The following is an 18,128-nucleotide window of genomic DNA, read 5'->3' on the forward strand; positions in this document are numbered from 1 at the left end:
CATCTTAACCTTAACTTACAAATTTTACACTAAACCATGGCCCAGGATCACTGAACTCTGCAAAAAGAAAGCAGTTAGCAGGGAGCCAGGCTGCTCGCATGCAGTCTCTGGCTCAAAACAATGCAGGTGACAGGGAACGTGGCTGGCTGCTCACACGCAGTCCAAGGCCTTCCCTTTTGAACTGAACGCAGTGAACCACAACGGTGCATGGGCTGCACAAACGCAGTCTCCGTGCCAGCTCAAGTGGCACACGCAATGAGCACAACGAATGGATGGATGAACACAAACATGGTGCACGGGCCGCCACTGCAGGCCCGTGTTGTAGCTGCCAACAGGGCAGTTCTTGCAGCTTGCAAACTGTTGCCTTGCGGATCCTGGCGCACATGGAAATGAACGGGGGGGGGGGGGTGGGGGGGTAAAGCAAAAATTGAACGGGGCTGGTGAACATGGGCAGTGGGCATGGCATGGCAAAGGCAGCAGGCAAACTCAGCCCGCAGAATAAGGCCGCTGCAGGCAAACACAGCCCGCAGATGAACTGGCCGGCACAGGCCTTGAAGTACCACAGCTGCAGATGATCCGGCCGGCACAGGCCTTGCAGCAACACAACAGCTGCCGATGAAGTGGGCCGGCACAGGCCTTGAAAAAAAAACAGCCAGCCGGCAGATGAAGTGGGCCGGCACAGGCCTTGCAGCAACACAGCCAGCAGATGAAGCTGGCCAGCTTTTGCCGTTCAGTGGAGGTTGGTGGAGGGAGTGCGGTGGTGCTGGCCACTTGGAAGGCGGGCTCGGACCTACCTTCCTGTCTCCCTCCCAACCTATCGCCTTTGCCTGTCACTGTACATACCCACTCCCTTAATTTGTCGTTCACTCGGTGAACGGCCGAGTGCAAGGGAGACCGTGTGTGTGAGAGAGCGGTATGTAAGGGAGATGTCGGTGGGCATGCGGGAGCACGCAGCCGCGTCTCCCGGGGTGAATGTGTTGGAATGGACTGTGTGCGTCGTAACACGCAGGTGTGCGTAGGTCGAATGGCGACGACGGCGACATGTAAAGAAAGAAAGCCGAGTAGCGGCTGTAGCTATTTCTGGGACCGTGCCGGGTTCACCCAGCAGTGAGCACGCGGTTCGTGCTGTGCAACGCACGAGGCCGCCACGTGCTCGCTTGCGAGAGTGAAGTCCCGGTCCGGAAACGCACGCGGTGGATTTGCCGATCCCGCGAACGGACAAAGTTTAGGCAGGATTATGGATTTGGACCGGACGGGTTCTCCACGCGATCGTGTGTGTTAAGCTCCAACGGGCAAAGCACATGTGTTCGCGTGGGGAACCCCTCGAGACGTGGGGCTTGTGTTTTTTTTATGCGCACGGTGACGCCATGGCTGCACGTGGGGTTGGAATCCGGCAGGAGGGGTATCCCTGCCGGATGGCACCGTCCAAGGAGGGACGAGGAACACGTGCAGCTGCATGACGTCACGGGCAGGTGTAAAGTGCGCGAGCTCTGAGTTGCCGCGCAGGTGCTGCGCATGAAAAAAAAAAAAAAAACAAGCCTCACTTTCGGGTGCACAGGATTCCTGGGCAAGGGGTGGAAGACCCCCTTACCGGGGCACAGGATGGAAACTAGTTAGGGGGAAGGGTTAGCTTAGTTAGACCGACTTCATGGGGCAGGGGTAAGTCCTCATGGAGTCCGTGGAATGGATGAGTTAGAGGGATTTAGTGAGCTTTAGGTTGGGAAATAAAATGATTTATTTGGAGACAGTGACTGACTATGAATGTGTAGAGGGGACGTAGCTTAGCTACGTAGTGTTAAAAGGAACGTGCTTTAGTGTAAGGGATGACGTGGGAGCACGAGTTAGTTAGGGGATGTAGTTAGGAGGATGGCAGAGTTCAGTGGTGTGTGTGTTGAAGAGTTGGTGAGTGAAGTGGAAGCATGTGCTTGGTGAGTGAGTGAGGCCAGCGGGTCTGTGTGTATGGAGCGAATGGGGAATGCATGGTGCGATGAGTGATTGGGGGGAGGAGTGACTCCCGCCCAAGGGACCCCGGGGTCAGAGTAAAGTGAGTTAGCTGGGTTAGCCAAATTGAAAAATGGAGGTTGTTTTGTTGTTGGTGGGAATGTAGGCTCGAAACCCATTTGGAGGGGTGCAGGAGCCCTGTTGACGGGCTTGGGAGCGTGGCTGCGAAAGGTGAGTATCGCTGAGTGGGTACCCCGGGCACCAGGCTAGTCGGCCGCGGTAGGCCATGGGCCCATGGGGGGCCGGGATAGAGTAGTGGGCACGGGTGCGCCTGCTTGGTGCGGGGGCCCGGAGCGCCATTGGCCGCGTGGGCAGTGTTGTGGGCACGGGTGACCCTCGGAAAGGGGCCCGGGAGGCCAGCCTGCCACGTGTGCGTTTCAGGGGAGGTGCCATGGGGGGCACTCCCCGGTGTTAGGGAGCTGGTAGGCTCGGAGGCAGTGTAGTGCCCGGGGGTGCCATAGCGGGAGATTCGGCAGAGGGTCGTGCCTGCCAAAGGGAGCCACGTGTCCCAGCCAGGAGACCGTGTGAGGGCACGGAGAGAAAATTGGGGGGCGAGGCCCGAAATTGTGAGGACACCAACACAGGCGACGGGAATCTGGGTTGTTAGAACCAATAGTTGAAGCGAGAGGCGCTTGTTGAAAGCCCTGGGGTAGTTTAGCAGTTAAATGGATAGGGTAGAATAGGAAGTGTACCCCTCCGCACCATCCATCCCCTCGCTCTCGTTGTGGGCCGCTGGACCCACTTTGGTTATAGATCGCCGAACTCTGGGGAGGCCATTCTGAGGCTTGAGTTGGGCCTCGACACAGGACGTTAGCTGTCCCTTATTCCCCTCCGGGAAGGGAACGTAGGGGTTGGGAGTAGGCTAGGTGACAGGATAGGTTAGCCGAACAAGGACAGTACAGGGGGTTAGGGGACGATTTATAGTGGGGGAGTAAAAATAAAAACAACAAAAAAATAAGTTGGGGCTAAATTGGGGTTTGACAAATTAAGGGAGTGGGTATGTACAGTGACAGGCAAAGGCGATAGGTTGGGAGGGAGACAGGAAGGTAGGTCCGAGCCCGCCTTCCAAGTGGCCAGCACCACCGCACTCCCTCCACCAACCTCCACTGAACGGCAAAAGCTGGCCAGCTTCATCTGCTGGCTGTGTTGCTGCAAGGCCTGTGCCGGCCCACTTCATCTGCCGGCTGGCTGTTTTTTTTTCAAGGCCTGTGCCGGCCCACTTCATCGGCAGCTGTTGTGTTGCTGCAAGGCCTGTGCCGGCCGGATCATCTGCAGCTGTGGTACTTCAAGGCCTGTGCCGGCCAGTTCATCTGCGGGCTGTGTTTGCCTGCAGCGGCCTTATTCTGCGGGCTGAGTTTGCCTGCTGCCTTTGCCATGCCATGCCCACTGCCCATGTTCACCAGCCCCGTTCAATTTTTGCTTTACCCCCCCCCCCCCCTGTTCATTTCCATGTGTGCCAGGATCCGCAAGGCAACAGTTTGCAAGCTGCAAGAACTGCCCTGTTGGCAGCTACAACACGGGCCTGCAGTGGCGGCCCGTGCACCATGTTTGTGTTCATCCATCCATTCGTTGTGCTCATTGCGTGTGCCACTTGAGCTGGCACGGAGACTGCGTTTGTGCAGCCCATGCACCGTTGTGGTTCACTGCGTTCAGTTCAAAAGGGAAGGCCTTGGACTGCGTGTGAGCAGCCAGCCACGTTCCCTGTCACCTGCATTGTTTTGAGCCAGAGACTGCATGCGAGCAGCCTGGCTCCCTGCTAACTGCTTTCTTTTGCAGAGTTCAGTGATCCTGGGCCATGGTTTAGTGTAAAATTTGTAAGTTAAGGTTAAGATGTACTGTAAATATGAGTGCGCCCCCGGCATGTTTGTCCTAGCGCCGGCAATTTTATTTAAGTCGTCCGTGTGAGTGAGTTTGTTTAGGTAGTTACGCAGCCCTCAGGTTATTTATTTTGGGGACACGAATACCATGAATGTCGCACTCAGGGATCCGTAGGTAAAATGTACTAGGGGAAAACTACACATGATGGCACACGAAAATTTGACGACTCGGGACGAGTCTGTAAAAAGGGGAGGGGGTAGTGTTGTGGTTACCAAATTCGCAAACCACCATTCAGGTCCCTTAGGTGAGGTATCTCGGTAAGTATATGTGTAGTTAGGCCCAAACACGGTGGGCGACGTGCCGCGATTCAAGTTACGTGGCCGTCAGCACGCCGGCGGGCGCGAATCCGTAACACTGGTGTCAGGTCGTGCGATACAAATCCATCGCCCTCCTCGCGGCACTGGTATCGGAGAACAGGAAAACGGGCTCTCCTGTCTCCAGCTAAATTCACGGGAATCGGTCCAGGGGTGAGAGAAGCGACCCCCGATTCCCTCCAAATTACGAGCGAGCTAAATTAACCCTTCACGAGAAGCAAGATGGCATCTCAAGGCGAGCGGGAGCCGGGGGTATTAGAAATGGATGTAGAATGTGTAGGATCCATGGCCCAGGATGGAATGCCCGTACAGGAAAACGAACTCGCCCAACTGAACCCAGAGCCCGAAATGGGTGCGGCAGCGGCCGCGGTGTATGACACCTCCCCCCCCCCTCTCCACCAAAACCCTTCCCCAACCCTTGCCGAAACGGCTCAGCTGAGTGCATCCGACATGGCCCAGCTATGCGCCATGCTGGCGGCAATGACAGCAAGGATGGATGCAAATACAAATGAAATGAAAAACGAAATGAAAGGCATGAACGAAAAGATGGATGCGAATACACAAAAGATGGATGCGAATACACAACAAATGAACGAAAAGATGGATACAAATACAAATGAAGTAAAAACGAGGATGGATGCGAATACACAGCAAATAAACGGAATGGAAGCAAACATGAAGGAGGAAATGAAAGAACTACGGGGTGAGACACAGAATATGGGCCGATGCCTGCAGGCGGGCATGAAGGCCGTTAGCAGGGAACTTAAAATGGCGACTCCACGTGTCGGAACGAACGAGCTGGGAGGGGGTGCAGCGGCTGACAGGCCCGCGGTGGAGGCGGGTAAGAAAATAATTCGGGTGACAAGAGACGAGGTGAAAGTAATTGCGAGGGAGAGAAAAGAACAATTAATACGGAGAGCAAGGATGAGGTACGCGGAGATCGTGAAAGAGCAAGGAGTGAAAAACAGGGAAGGACGGGAGCGACTTAAAGAGAAAGCAAGGTTGACCTACATAAAGATAAGGGAAAGACGCCAGAAAGAAGCAGAGACCAATAAACACGATGAAGACGGGGTAAGTGACGCACACACACACACGGAGGTAGTGGAGGATAATGGGGGTGAGCTCGCGGACCGTGCAGGGACCCGGTGCGAGCAGCTGGATGGCCTCCTCCAGGAACGAGGGGAGGGAGTATGCCCCCTTGAGGCGAGTCACGACCAGGTGAGTTCGGTCGTGCTTTGCGAGGTTGAGGGGACGGGTGCTGTGAACGGGTGCACGGAAAGCTTGGGGGGTATAGAGGCCCCGGAGACCCTTGTGGGGGACACGAATCCCCAGTGTGGTTGTCCCTGTGTGTGTGGTGCAAGGTGTGAGTGCGGCACCGTGTGTGGAAGCGACCCCGTGTGTGAGTGGTATGGTGGCGATGGTGCCAGAGTACGTGCTTCCCAGCACGCCGAGTGTGGATGGGGCACCGCGGGTGAGTGCCCCCGCGTGTGTGGGTGAGGCACCGTGTGTGGGTGAGGCACCGTGTGTGAGTGAGGCCGTGTGTGTGGATGAAACGGCCAGTGTGGATGAGGCACCGCGGGTGAGTGCCCCCGCGTGTGTGAGTGAGGGACGGAGTATGGATGAGACACCGCGGTTGAGTTCCCCCCGCGTGTGTGGATGAGGCACCGCGGTTGAGTGCCCCCGCGTGTATGAGTGAGGCACGGTGTGTGGATGAGGCACAGCGGTTGAGTGCCCCCGCGTGTGTGAGTAGTATGGTTTGTGTGAGTAGTGAGGCACGCGTGAACGGGTGAACGCCCTTAATGTGGCGATGCGACGGTTGCGAGGTGTGACTTGAAGCTGCGCCGCGGTGGGTGGTTGATGTTGTGGTTGGTGGTGGTAACAATGGCGGTTGGTCCAAAATAAAGATAGTAAAAGAAAAACGGCTATCCTGAAGAGTCGCAGCACGCATAAATGACATGTATTCCCACTAGACAACGGGTTTGGGCCTAACTACACATATACTTACCGAGATACCTCACCTAAGGGACCTGAATGGTGGTTTGCGAATTTGGTAACCACAACACTATATATATATATATATATATATATATATATATATATATATATATATATATATATATATATATATATATATATATATATATATATATATATATATATATATATATATATATCTATCACACACACACACACACACACACACACACACACACACACACACACACACACACACACACACACACACACACACACACACACACACACACACACACACACACACACACACACACATATACATATATACATACATACAGTCGATGCCGCTTTATAAATCCACAGTTATAAAATCCAGCCGCTTATTGTGACCAAAATTAGTTGGAACTTAATTTTACATCGAGAAATCCGCCGGATAATAATTCCACCTGCCATTTAATAAATCCACCTGCTTGGCACGTGCGCGGTCTCAACCTTTGCTTGATGTTGTATGTGCTGCTGTGGGGGTGTGTGTTTAACTATAGGAGAACTGGAAAATCCTAACGCGCAGTGTCACAGTGGAAATCCCATTGACTACAGCCTTCTGCAATGATTTCCAGCTCACTCTACGCTTTCCCTTTTCGGTCGTCACAGCGGGTGAACCGTGTATACGTTTATAGCTTGCGCCAGTTGGTTGAATTATATCTCTCAGCATTTTTGTACTTTAAGAGTCACAAGTTGGGTTGTGATTTAGAGTCAAGATGGTGACCACGAGCAAAAAGAAGAAGGATCTATCCATGGAGGAGAAGGTGGCCTTATTAGACCGTTTCAATGCAATGGCGGACAAGTCAGCACGAGGCTGCAATCGCGTTGGAAATGTCTCGTGGCCAGCTCCAGAATCTTATCAAGAACGAAGGCACCATCAGAGCAGAGGTCCAAGAGCTCTGCAGTGTGAAGCGGAAGCGGGTGGGGAAAGACGAGGAAGTGGAGAAAGCCCTGCTTGAATGGTGGGAATTTTCGAATCGGAGGAATATGCCAGTGAATGGCCCGATCTTATGTCAGAATGTGGAAGTCCTTGCACAAAAAGCTGGTCATCACGACTTTAGGGCCACTGACGGTTGGTTTTCTCGGTGGAAGAAACGGAATGGAATTGTCTTCACTGTTTTGAAGGGAGAAGCGGCTGAGGCGGATGTGGCTGCAGCGAATGAGTTCCGTCGAAATCAGCTGGAAGAGATTCTTCAGTCATTTGACAAGCGGGACATCCTCAAAGCCGATGAGACAGGAATCTACTTCCGCGCTCTACCAGACTCGACGTACATTGCCAAGAAGGATAAGAAAGGCAAAAAAGGATTCAAAATGGCAAAAGACCGAGTGACATTGATGGTCTGCTGCAACATGGACGGTGGAAAGGAAGATCTTCTGATTGGCAAACCAAAGAAGCCGCGTTGCTTCACAAATCTTCAACAACTGCCCCTGACCTACGACTTCTCTTCCAATGGGTGGGTGACAAGTAGAATCTGGGAGTGCTGGCTTCGCGTATTGGATCTCAAGTTCCATCGTCAAAAACGAAAGGTACTTATGCTTGTTGACAATTGTTCGGCACACATTCAAGTCGGTGGACTGAAGAGCATCACCGTCAAGTTTCTCCCGCCGAACACAACATCGGTGCTCAAACCATGCGAAATGGGAATAATTAGGACGCTGAAGGCCTACTTTCGACACCAGCTTCGCCAGAACATCATTGATACTATCGATGATAGCCAGGAAGAACTTGTAGCCAACAAAGTCGTCAAAAAGGTAACGCTGTTGGACACGATGAATATGCTCGATGTTGCGTGGGAAAAAGTTACGGCAGAAACGATTCGGAACTGTTGGCGAAAGGGAGGATTTGTTGGAGAACCAGACCCAATGCCAGAAATGGAGCTACTGCCCTCGCCACCACCCGGGCTCACAGCCGAAGTGTTCGATCAATGGATCACCATCGACGACGACATTGAGACAACAGGCGAAATTACGGCAGAGGAAATGACCGACCAGCTCGTCGGTCAGATTCTCGAACCCACCGAGCCCATAGCTGAAGAAGTGGAAAAAGAAAGCGACGACGAACCCGAGCCGATGCGAACAGCAGCAGAGATGCGGACTGCACTCGCCAAATTGGACAGGGGACTTCAGCTCTCAAGTTTTGCCCATCCCGATTTCCACCACGTGACGGATTCAATAAAGGAACATTTGTGCAAAACCTTCCCTCCCAAGCAAGTGACCTTGGAGAGATTCTTTTGAATAATCCCCTTGTCACCGTTTCATAAATCAATGTTTTTGTAGCATAAAGCAGTGTTCAACGACATTCACTTTTTGTCTTATCTATCCAGTAGGTGGCTGAAAATAGGTTCTCCGCTTAATAAATCCAGCCGGTCAATAAATACAAACGGCGTGGTCCCATGGTGGATTTCTAAAGCGGCGTCTACTGTATATATATATATATATATATATATATATATATATATATATATATATATATATATATATATATATATATATATATATATATATATATATATACCACAAGGGGAAAACCAGATGTCAGGATAAGTCAATTTTGAAGAAACTGAAAAACAAAGTTTCAAGACTTTGGTGGACTGTTTATATTAATAACTGTCATATAGATTTCTTTTCCAGTAAAAGGAAGAGTGATCATTGGCCGATCAAATTAAGCATGTAGCATTTGCCAAGCTTCTGTGTTATTTAATTTAAGAGCAAAGAACAAATCAATGTTGCAAACTGACATCACTGGTTATTCCCTTGTTTAATAATTGCCATGCAATTTTAACCCAGGATGTGCAGCAAATTCATGCATGTTGGTTATTAGCATACATTACATGACTTTGGTGATCACAGATTATTTTTTCAACATTAAACGGTCATTGTTTTTTGTTTGATTGGTGTTCAACCCCATACTCAAGGGTATTTCGCTTATATGACGACGGATTCTCCATTTCTTACTCCGTACTACTTAATATGATGGAAAACCGGAAGGAAACCAAGGATAAGCCACCCCTGCGATAGCCGAAGTCACCTCATGTGACTCCCTCATATACCTAAGCAGGTTGATTGGGCGGTGGGTACATCGAATGAGGATGGGTACTCAGACGCGCTAACCATGAAGCCACGGCGTGGGTCCCATGAAAGTCACAATAAAGGTTTGACCAGGATTGAACCACGATATGCACCAACTACGGAGCCCATGATATAACCAAATAGGCCATTGTAGTGCTCAGAGTTTATGCTGTGAAAGTTTTACAACCTTTCATTTTTTAAATTTCTCAACTCTGAATATTATGGTGGAACAGTTAACATGAATGAAAGGGAGATAACCAGGAGTAAAGTACTGACAACTCTGGGTTTCTACTTGTTCAGCTTTGACAACACTTGTTTTTTTCATTGCACGGCTAAACTTTATACCATATAAATTATGTGACACCCCTGGTTATTTGTTAAAGTAATATTGTGAGAGGAAACCTTATGTTGCCAACTATTGCCAGGTGCAATAACCCTGAAATTTATAAAAAGAGACATCTCTGGTTTTCCCCTTGTGGTCTTCATATATACAGTAGACTAGGCGTAAGTCGTCACCATCGGGACCGAGAAAAAAGTGACGACTTAGAAATGTGATGACTTACGCATATGCGTACATTCATGATGACTGTGGGGTGAAGGATGAAGTTGCACGTGGCCTGGGCACGTACGTGTGAGAGCCGGCTATTGTACCAAAACGAAAACACAATCCTCGGGGCATAGGTGGGGGTTCATTGGTGAGTTGGAAAGTGATCAAGCAAAGATGGAATTCATGAATCAGTTTATCAAAAGTAAAGATAATGAACAACTGTAAGACAACTCATATATCATCGGTGATGGTATGGTGACAAATTACATGACACACAGTCATCGTGGTGATGATTACCACTCAATGCCTATGTGTAAGTGAGTGCGGTAATGTACAAAACAAGCCAATATAAAACCATGATCGGACTTCAACACGAAGCTCGATCGATCCTTTACTCCTTCGCGAAGTAATCCGTTATGTTTGACTGCCTCAAACTCTTGGGCATCTGGTGCATGAGAAAGGACTCAAACCGGTCATTGTATTCCATGATGTTGGCTGGGCAATCCTCCACCGAAAGACAGTATCGGCCGAATATTTGGCCGAAACCGAATATTTGGCTGAGCCGACATTTGCCGAAACCAGATGATGAGCGCGTCATCGACATCTTCAAAGGACACACATTTCACGCGTTTCACACTTACCACCGGCCTCGTGATCTTCTCCACTTGTCCAAATATCTTGCCCTTATTCTTCAAGATATCGTTCAATGTCTGCCGTTTGATGTCCAACTTCTCAGCTATGGCTGTTTTCTTCATCAGTGGGTTTTCCTCGCAAAACTGGATAATGTCGTATTTTTCTTGGTAGGTTTTAGTTGTAAGCTTACGCTTAGTCGCCATTGTCCTGCCTGCAGTGCGATCAACATGTGTACGCAGTTATAAATAGCCTATCACTGGCGGTGTACACCAATGAGCGAGCATCACGATTCCATGAAATCGGGCTTCTCATGAGGCAGCAGTTCCGTGTAACGAGTGAGGAGTGGTAATTTACTTGAGTTTCCATTACGCGGGAACAGACAACATCTGACGACTTAGACGAAGTGACGACTTAGAGATGACGACTTACAGAGGGATGACCCTTTATTCAAAGGGATTTAACATGAGATAAATTCGGGACTTTTTGATGCTACCGACTTCGGTGAAGTGACGAGTTACGCGCTGCCGACTTACGCCTAGTCTACTGTATATATGTATGTTTTTATGTGTGTGTATATATCTATATCTATATATATATATATATATATATATATATATATATATATATATATATATATATATATATATATATATATATATATATATATATATATATATATATACATGGCCACACCGTCCGTTTGAGCATACATCATGTTGTTAAAAATGAATTCCACTTCCCTTGTTGCTGTGTTCATTAATTCCACGAAGACGTGTTCCGAGATCATCGGTTGTTCCAGATCGGTGTGATACAGCAAATGTATGCATATCTCAATCGTCTCCGTCAATGGTACGTTTGTGAACAAGCTTTTAATATCATAGGATGCCATGATGTTGTCCTCACTTGTTGGTGTTTTAGCTTAAATTGATTCTCCAAATGTGAAGGAATCCTCAACCACAAAATGAGAAAGTGAATCCAATACAGGTTACAGTACCTCTCCCAACCACTTGGCAAGTTAATGTTGTGTTGATTGCACCATGGACAGTATGGGTCTTCGAGGGATATTCTCCTTGTGAATCTTCGGCAGGCCGTACATTCTTGGACATTAGGCTCCAACAGGTTTAATTCTGTTGTACACCTCCTTTGATAGTTCTCCACGTTTGAGAAGCTGTAACATTCGTTTGACGATCTGATCTTCCATCTGAGGCGTGTGATCATGTTCCGTTACACCGCCCAGATATTTAATTTGGTTTCATCTTTCAGGATGTCCATCATCTTGTCGATGTTATCAATCTTATTCATGATTACTACTCCGGTGCCTTTATCCGGTTTACAGATGTGAATGGCAGCATTCCTCCTCAATTCTTGTATCATTTTGTATATATTTGCTGCATCACACTGATCTGGAACAACCGATGATCTTGGAACACGTCTTCGTGGAATTAATGAACACAGCAACAAGGAAGGTGGAATTCAGTTTTAACATGATGCATGTTCAAACGGACGGAGTGGCCATGGGGTCTCCATTAGGCCCAGCTCTTGCAAATATCTTTGTAGGCTATCACAAAATGCAGAAACTGACTGGTCGGCAAGGGGTCGATTCCCCCATCGTATACTATCGGTATGTTGATGACATTTTTGCTTTGTTTGAGTCTCGGATGGGATGTGACAATTTCCAGGCATGGCTCAACACTCTCCATCCAGCGCTGAAGTTTACCACGGAGCTGGAATCGTCAAACACGTTACCGTTTTTTGACGCATTGGTTGATAGATCCAACCTTGGTTTCACAACATCCGTCTTCCAGAAGACGACTTTCACAGGGCAGTATACTCGGTGGGACTCGTACAGCTCCACGAGAAACAAAATTGCCTTGATCAATATCCTGGTTAACAGAGCACAGAGGATTTGTTCACCTTGTAATCTTCCTGCTGAAATTGGCAAAATCATCAATATACTCGGTGAGAATGGTTATCCTGAGCATATAGTTAAGAGATACACGCACAAGTTTCTAAACACGACAAAACATCGGAATATTGGTCCGGACAAATGTCCAGTCTATATCAGGATGGCCTGGAAAGGGCAATCATCACGAAGGTTTGAAGTACAAATTAAACGTATTGTGTCCAACACGTTTCTGGCTGTGCAACCCTGAGTAATCCTCACCTTACCTCTCGCCGTTTGCTGACGTCAGTCAACAAGGATGTGCTACCCACCTCACAAACCAGCAATGTTATTTATGAGTTTAAGTGCCGATGTGAAGCTCGGTACGTGGGCGGCACAACACTAAGATTGGCTGATCGGATCAAACAACACGACCCTTTGGCGATTCGAAGAAAGATTGTGAGGGTTAGAACACAACCAGTGCGAGCATGCAGAAATATCCAGCAACCACCGACCACTGTGCCTGCTTCATCTGCCATTGCACAGCATCTGGTTGCCAACCCTATCTGTGCAGACCAGTACAATGCAGATATGTTCAGGATATTGAGCCGAGGTTGGAGCTCGTTTCATTTACGTATGTTGGAACCAACCTTCATCCTGACCACCGATCCAATATTATGTCATCAAAAGGAATTTGTACGATCTCTGAGTCTCTTTCAGCATGGAAAGATCAAGGGAAGTATGGTAACAAATGGTGAATGGACCTCAGGGGAAACCCATCCCCTCTCTCTCCAGGATGCGGTTGCAAACATCAATCATCGACAAACTCTGCTCCAGCTAATGGGAGCTCGAGGTGAAGATGATGAGCCAACCAATGGCCGTTCGGATTAACCGTGATGTGATTACGGTTGAACCAATCAGTGTTGACCTTATTGAGACCTGCATATTAAGTACGCGCCTTAACTTCCTACTTCATTACTGCGATTTTTACCCTGAAGAGTACAGCACGAAAAGCTTCGGTCACTATTATGTCGTGTTTGTATCCATAAAGTTCTGTCGTACCAAATATCTGTATATATATATATATATATGTATACATATATATGTATATATACATATATGTATATATATATATATATATATATATATATATATATATATGTATACATATATATGTATACATATATATGTATATATATATATATATATATATATATATAAATATATATATGTATACATATATACATATATATATATATATATATATATATATATATATATATATATATATATATACATATATATGTATATATATATATATATATATATATATATATATATATATATATATATATATATATATATATATATATATATATATATATATATATATTGTTGTGGTTACCAAATTCGCAAACCACCATTCAGGTCCCTTAGGTGAGGTATCTCGGTAAGTACATGTGTAGTTAGGCCCAAACCAGTTGTCTAGTGGGAATACATGTCATTTATGCGTGCTGCGACTCTTCAGGATAGCCGTTTTTCTTTTACTATCTTTAATTTTGACCAACCGCCATTGTTACCACCACCAACCACCGCTTCACCACAACCGCCACGACCTGCACGTCACACCTCGCAACCGTCGCATCGCCACCGTTCTTGCGCCGCCTGTGGGTACCGGTGTTGGACTCGTGCAGGGCGCGCGCCGAACAGCGTGTACAAAATCACGGATTTTGTGCTTCAAAAACGGATCAAAAACGACACACGCCCACTTTTTGCCGTCCAATCGGTGAGTGAGGGGCGAATTGGCCCCGCCCCCAGGGCGTTGGAGGGCGATCGATATATGCAAATTTATGGATCAAAAAGCATTCACGCCCACTTTTTCTCGGGCCAATGGGGAGCGAGGTGAAAGGTCGAAGGGAGGGGGTCAAAGATGAGAGGGCGAAGCCACGGGGCTGATAAAAAGCGACCGTGTTCGTCAGTCCAGAGAGTAGAGAGTAGGAGAGTCGAGAGGGAACAGAGAGTCAAGACTTCGCGGGCGGTGGAGTTGGCAAGAAGGAGCTGGTCGTCGTGTGCGTTGGAGTCTGAACGGAGGGGACGGAGCTGTGGAGAGGCGGCGAGGGCAGACGAGGGGGTGCTCGCGTCGTGCAGGGAGCTGCACCCCAGGGAGGCCGACAGCGCGACCTGGCCGAGGTGGAGACGCTCGTCGCGGGACAATAAAAATCCTCTATACCCCGAGCATCAGCAACCCCCTCCTGTTTCCCCCCGCGCTGAGATAGTGCGACCAAGGGGGCCCCTTTCCCACCCCCTACCAGACACTGCCTGCGAGGCCCGCGGAGTTGAGGCACCATCGCCGCTCCGCGTCTCATCACCAGACGGGTAGGCCCGACCCGGTCTCGGCCTCAGGCCCGCCTCATCCTTGAGGGTATTCTTTCCTTGGTTTTGGGTATGTGTTGTCGGCGCCGTCTGTGAAGTAAAATTGTATAAGTGTTGCCGTGTGCTCGTGTAATCGGTATTAGATCTGCATTGTCGCATTTGCTTTTTGTGTAAATTGAATTGTGTTTTTCTTTTCTGTGTGCTTTTGGTGGAATTGAATATGTGTGCTTTCCGTTCATCGCGAATAAATGTGCTTTGTGTTGAACTGTTTCCCGCTTCGCTTCGTCATTTCCTTCATTGAATCCTCATCTTGCTTCACGTAAAGGGTTGGTAGTGGGCTGAATACGCCCGATAATTAATCGAACCGTCGAGGTCGACGAATAACACCGCTCGGTTATCCCGATAGTACGGAACGGGTCGCTTAAGTGGCCTGTGTCCGAAGTCGACCTGCGGCGAGGTGCGATCGCCCGGTCTACCCTCCGCGTGGGTACTTAGGTAGGTCGAATTTGGCGAGCAACCCTATCCCACGCGGGGGCTGATTGGCTCGATCGCGGTGAGACCGAAAGGTCCACCCGTGACTGGTTCCCGGCGTTAGTCCGAGAGGGTCACGACTGGATTGCCCGTCCGGTGGGCGACGTGCCGCGATTCGAGTTACGTGGCCGTCAGCACGCCGGCGGGCGCGAATACCGCAACACTGGTGTCAGGTCGTGCGATACAAATTCATCGCCCTCCTCGCGGCACTGGTATCGGAGAACAGGAAAACGGGCTCTCCTGTCTCCAGCTAAATTCACGGGAATCGGTCCAGGGGTGAGAGAAGCGACCCCCGATTCCCTCCAAATTACGAGCGAGCGAAATTAACCCTTTAAGAGAAGCAAGATGGCGTCTCAAGGCGAGCGGGAGCCGGGGGTATTAGAAATGGATGTAGAATGTGTAGAATCCATGGTCCAGAATGGAATCCCCGAGCAGGAAATGTTGATTGTGCAGGAACACGGACTCGCCCAACTGAACCCAGAGCCCGAAATGGGTGCGGCAGCGGCCGCGGTGTATGACACCTCCCCCCCCTCTCCACCAAAAGCCTTCCCCGATCCCTGCCGAAACGGCTCACCCAAGCGCACCCGACATGGCCCAGCTATTCACCATGCTGGCAAAGATGAATGCGGAAATGATCGAAAAGATGGAAGCGAATATGAAAAACGAAATGAAAGGCATGAACAAACAAATGAACGAAAAGATGGATGCGAATACACAAAAGATGGATGCGAATACACAACAAATGAACAAAAAGATGGATACAAATACAAATGAAGTGAAAACGACGATGGATGCGAATACACAGCAAATGAAGGAAGAAATGAAAAAGCTCCGGGGTGAGACGCAGAACATGGGCCGATGCCTGCAGGCGGGCATGAAGGCCGTGACCAGGGAGCTGGGAATGGCGACTCCACGTGTGGGAGCAAACGAGCTGGAAGGGGGTGCAACGGCTGACAGGCCCGCGGTGGAGGCGGGTAAGGAAAAAGTAATTCGGGGGGCGTGTTGGGCGAGGGTCGTGACAGAGGAATCGACAGTGACCAAAAGGGAAAAATTAAATGGGGAGACCAAAACGTGTGAGACGAGACACGAGGTGACGACGGCAGAAACTTATAAATGTATAGAGACACGGGAGACAGAAAAAATAGAGGAGAGACAACACGATGAAGACGGGGTAAGTGACGCACACACACACACGGAGGTAGTGGAGGATAATGGGGGTGAGCTCGCGGAGCGTGCAGGGACCCGGTGCGAGCAGCTGGATGGCCTCCTCCAGGAACGAGGGGAGGGAGTCTGCCCCCTTGAGGTGAGTCATGACCAGGTGAGTTCGGTCGTGCTTTGCGAGGTTGAGGGGGCGAGTGCTGCGAACGGGTGCACGGAAAGCTTGGGGGGTATAGAGGCCCCGGAGACCCTTGCGGGGACACGAATCCCCAGTGTAGTTGTCCCTGTGTGTGTGGTGCAAGGTGTGAGTGCGTCCCCGTGTGTGGAAGCGACCCCGTGTGTGAGTGGTGTGGTGGCGATGGTGCCGGAGTACGTGCTTCCCAGCACGCCGAGTGTGGATGGGGCACCGCGGGTGAGTGCCCCCGCGTGTGTGGGTGAGGCACCGTGTGTGAGTGAGGCCGTGTGTGTGGATGAAACGGCCAGTGTGAGTGAGGCACCGCGGGTGAGTGCCCCCGCACGCGTGAGTGAACGGCTGTGTGCAAGGTCGCTGTGTGCAAGGGAGACCGTGTGTGTGAGAGAGCGGTATGTGAGGGAGATGTCGGTTGGCATGCGGGAGCACGCAGCCGCGTCTCCCGGTGTGAATGTGATGGAGTGGACTGTGTGCGCCGTAACACGCAGGTATGTGTGTGTGGAATGGAGACGGAGACGGCGACAGAGGAGAGAAAGCCGAGTAGCGGCTGTAGTTGTTTCGAGGACCGTGCCGGGTTCACCCAGCAGTGAGCACGCGGTCCGTGCTGTGCAACGCACGAGGCCGCCACGTGCTCGCTTGCGAGAGTGAAGTCCCGGTCCGGAAACGCACGCGGTGGATTTGCCGATCCCGCGGACGGACAAAGTTTAGGCAGGTAAACGGATTTGGACCGGATGGGTTCTCCACGCGATCGTGTGTGTTAAGCTCCAACGGGCAAAGCACATGTGTTCGCGTGGGGAATCCCTCGAGACGTGGGGCTTGTGTTTTTTTTTTGCGCACGGTGACGTTATGGCTGCACGTGTGGTTGGAATCCGGCAGGAGGGGTATCCCGGCCGGATGGTACCGTCCAAGGAGGGACGAGGTACACGTGCAGCTGCATGACGTCACGGGCAGGTGCAAAGTGCGCGAGTTGCCGCGCTGGTGATGCGCATGAAAAAAAAAAAAAAAGCAAGCCTCACTTTCGGGTGCACAGGATTCCTGGGCAAGGGGTGAAAGACCCCCTTGGCCGGGGCACAGGATGGAAACTAGTTAGGGGGAAGGGTTAGCTTAGTTAGACCGACTTCATGGGGCATGGGTAAGTCCTCATGGAGTCCGTGGAATGGATTAGTTAGAGGGATTATAGCGAGATTTAGGTTGGGCAAATAATTTTTGGGACATTCGAGAACAGTGACAGACAGTGAATGTGTAGTGGGGACGTAGCTTAGCTACGTAGGTTAAATGGAACGTGCTATAGTTTAAGGGACGACGAGGGAGCACGAGTTAGTAAGGGGAGTGAGTTAGAAGGATGGCAGAGTTCAGCGGTGTGTGTGTGTTGAAGAGTGAGTAAGTGGTGAGGTGAGTACATGGTGAGTGAGTGAGGCCAGCGGGTCTGTGTGTGTGTGGAGCGAATGGGGAATGCATGGTGCGATGAGTGATTGGGGGGAGGAGTGACTCCCGCCCAAGGGACCCCGGGGTCAGTGTAGAGTGAGTTAGCTG

The sequence above is a fragment of the Eptatretus burgeri genome, chromosome 13, assembly GCF_056783735.1.
Source record: "Eptatretus burgeri isolate ZD-2024b chromosome 13, Ebu_testis_v1, whole genome shotgun sequence".
Lineage (NCBI taxonomy): Eukaryota > Metazoa > Chordata > Myxini > Myxiniformes > Myxinidae > Eptatretus > Eptatretus burgeri.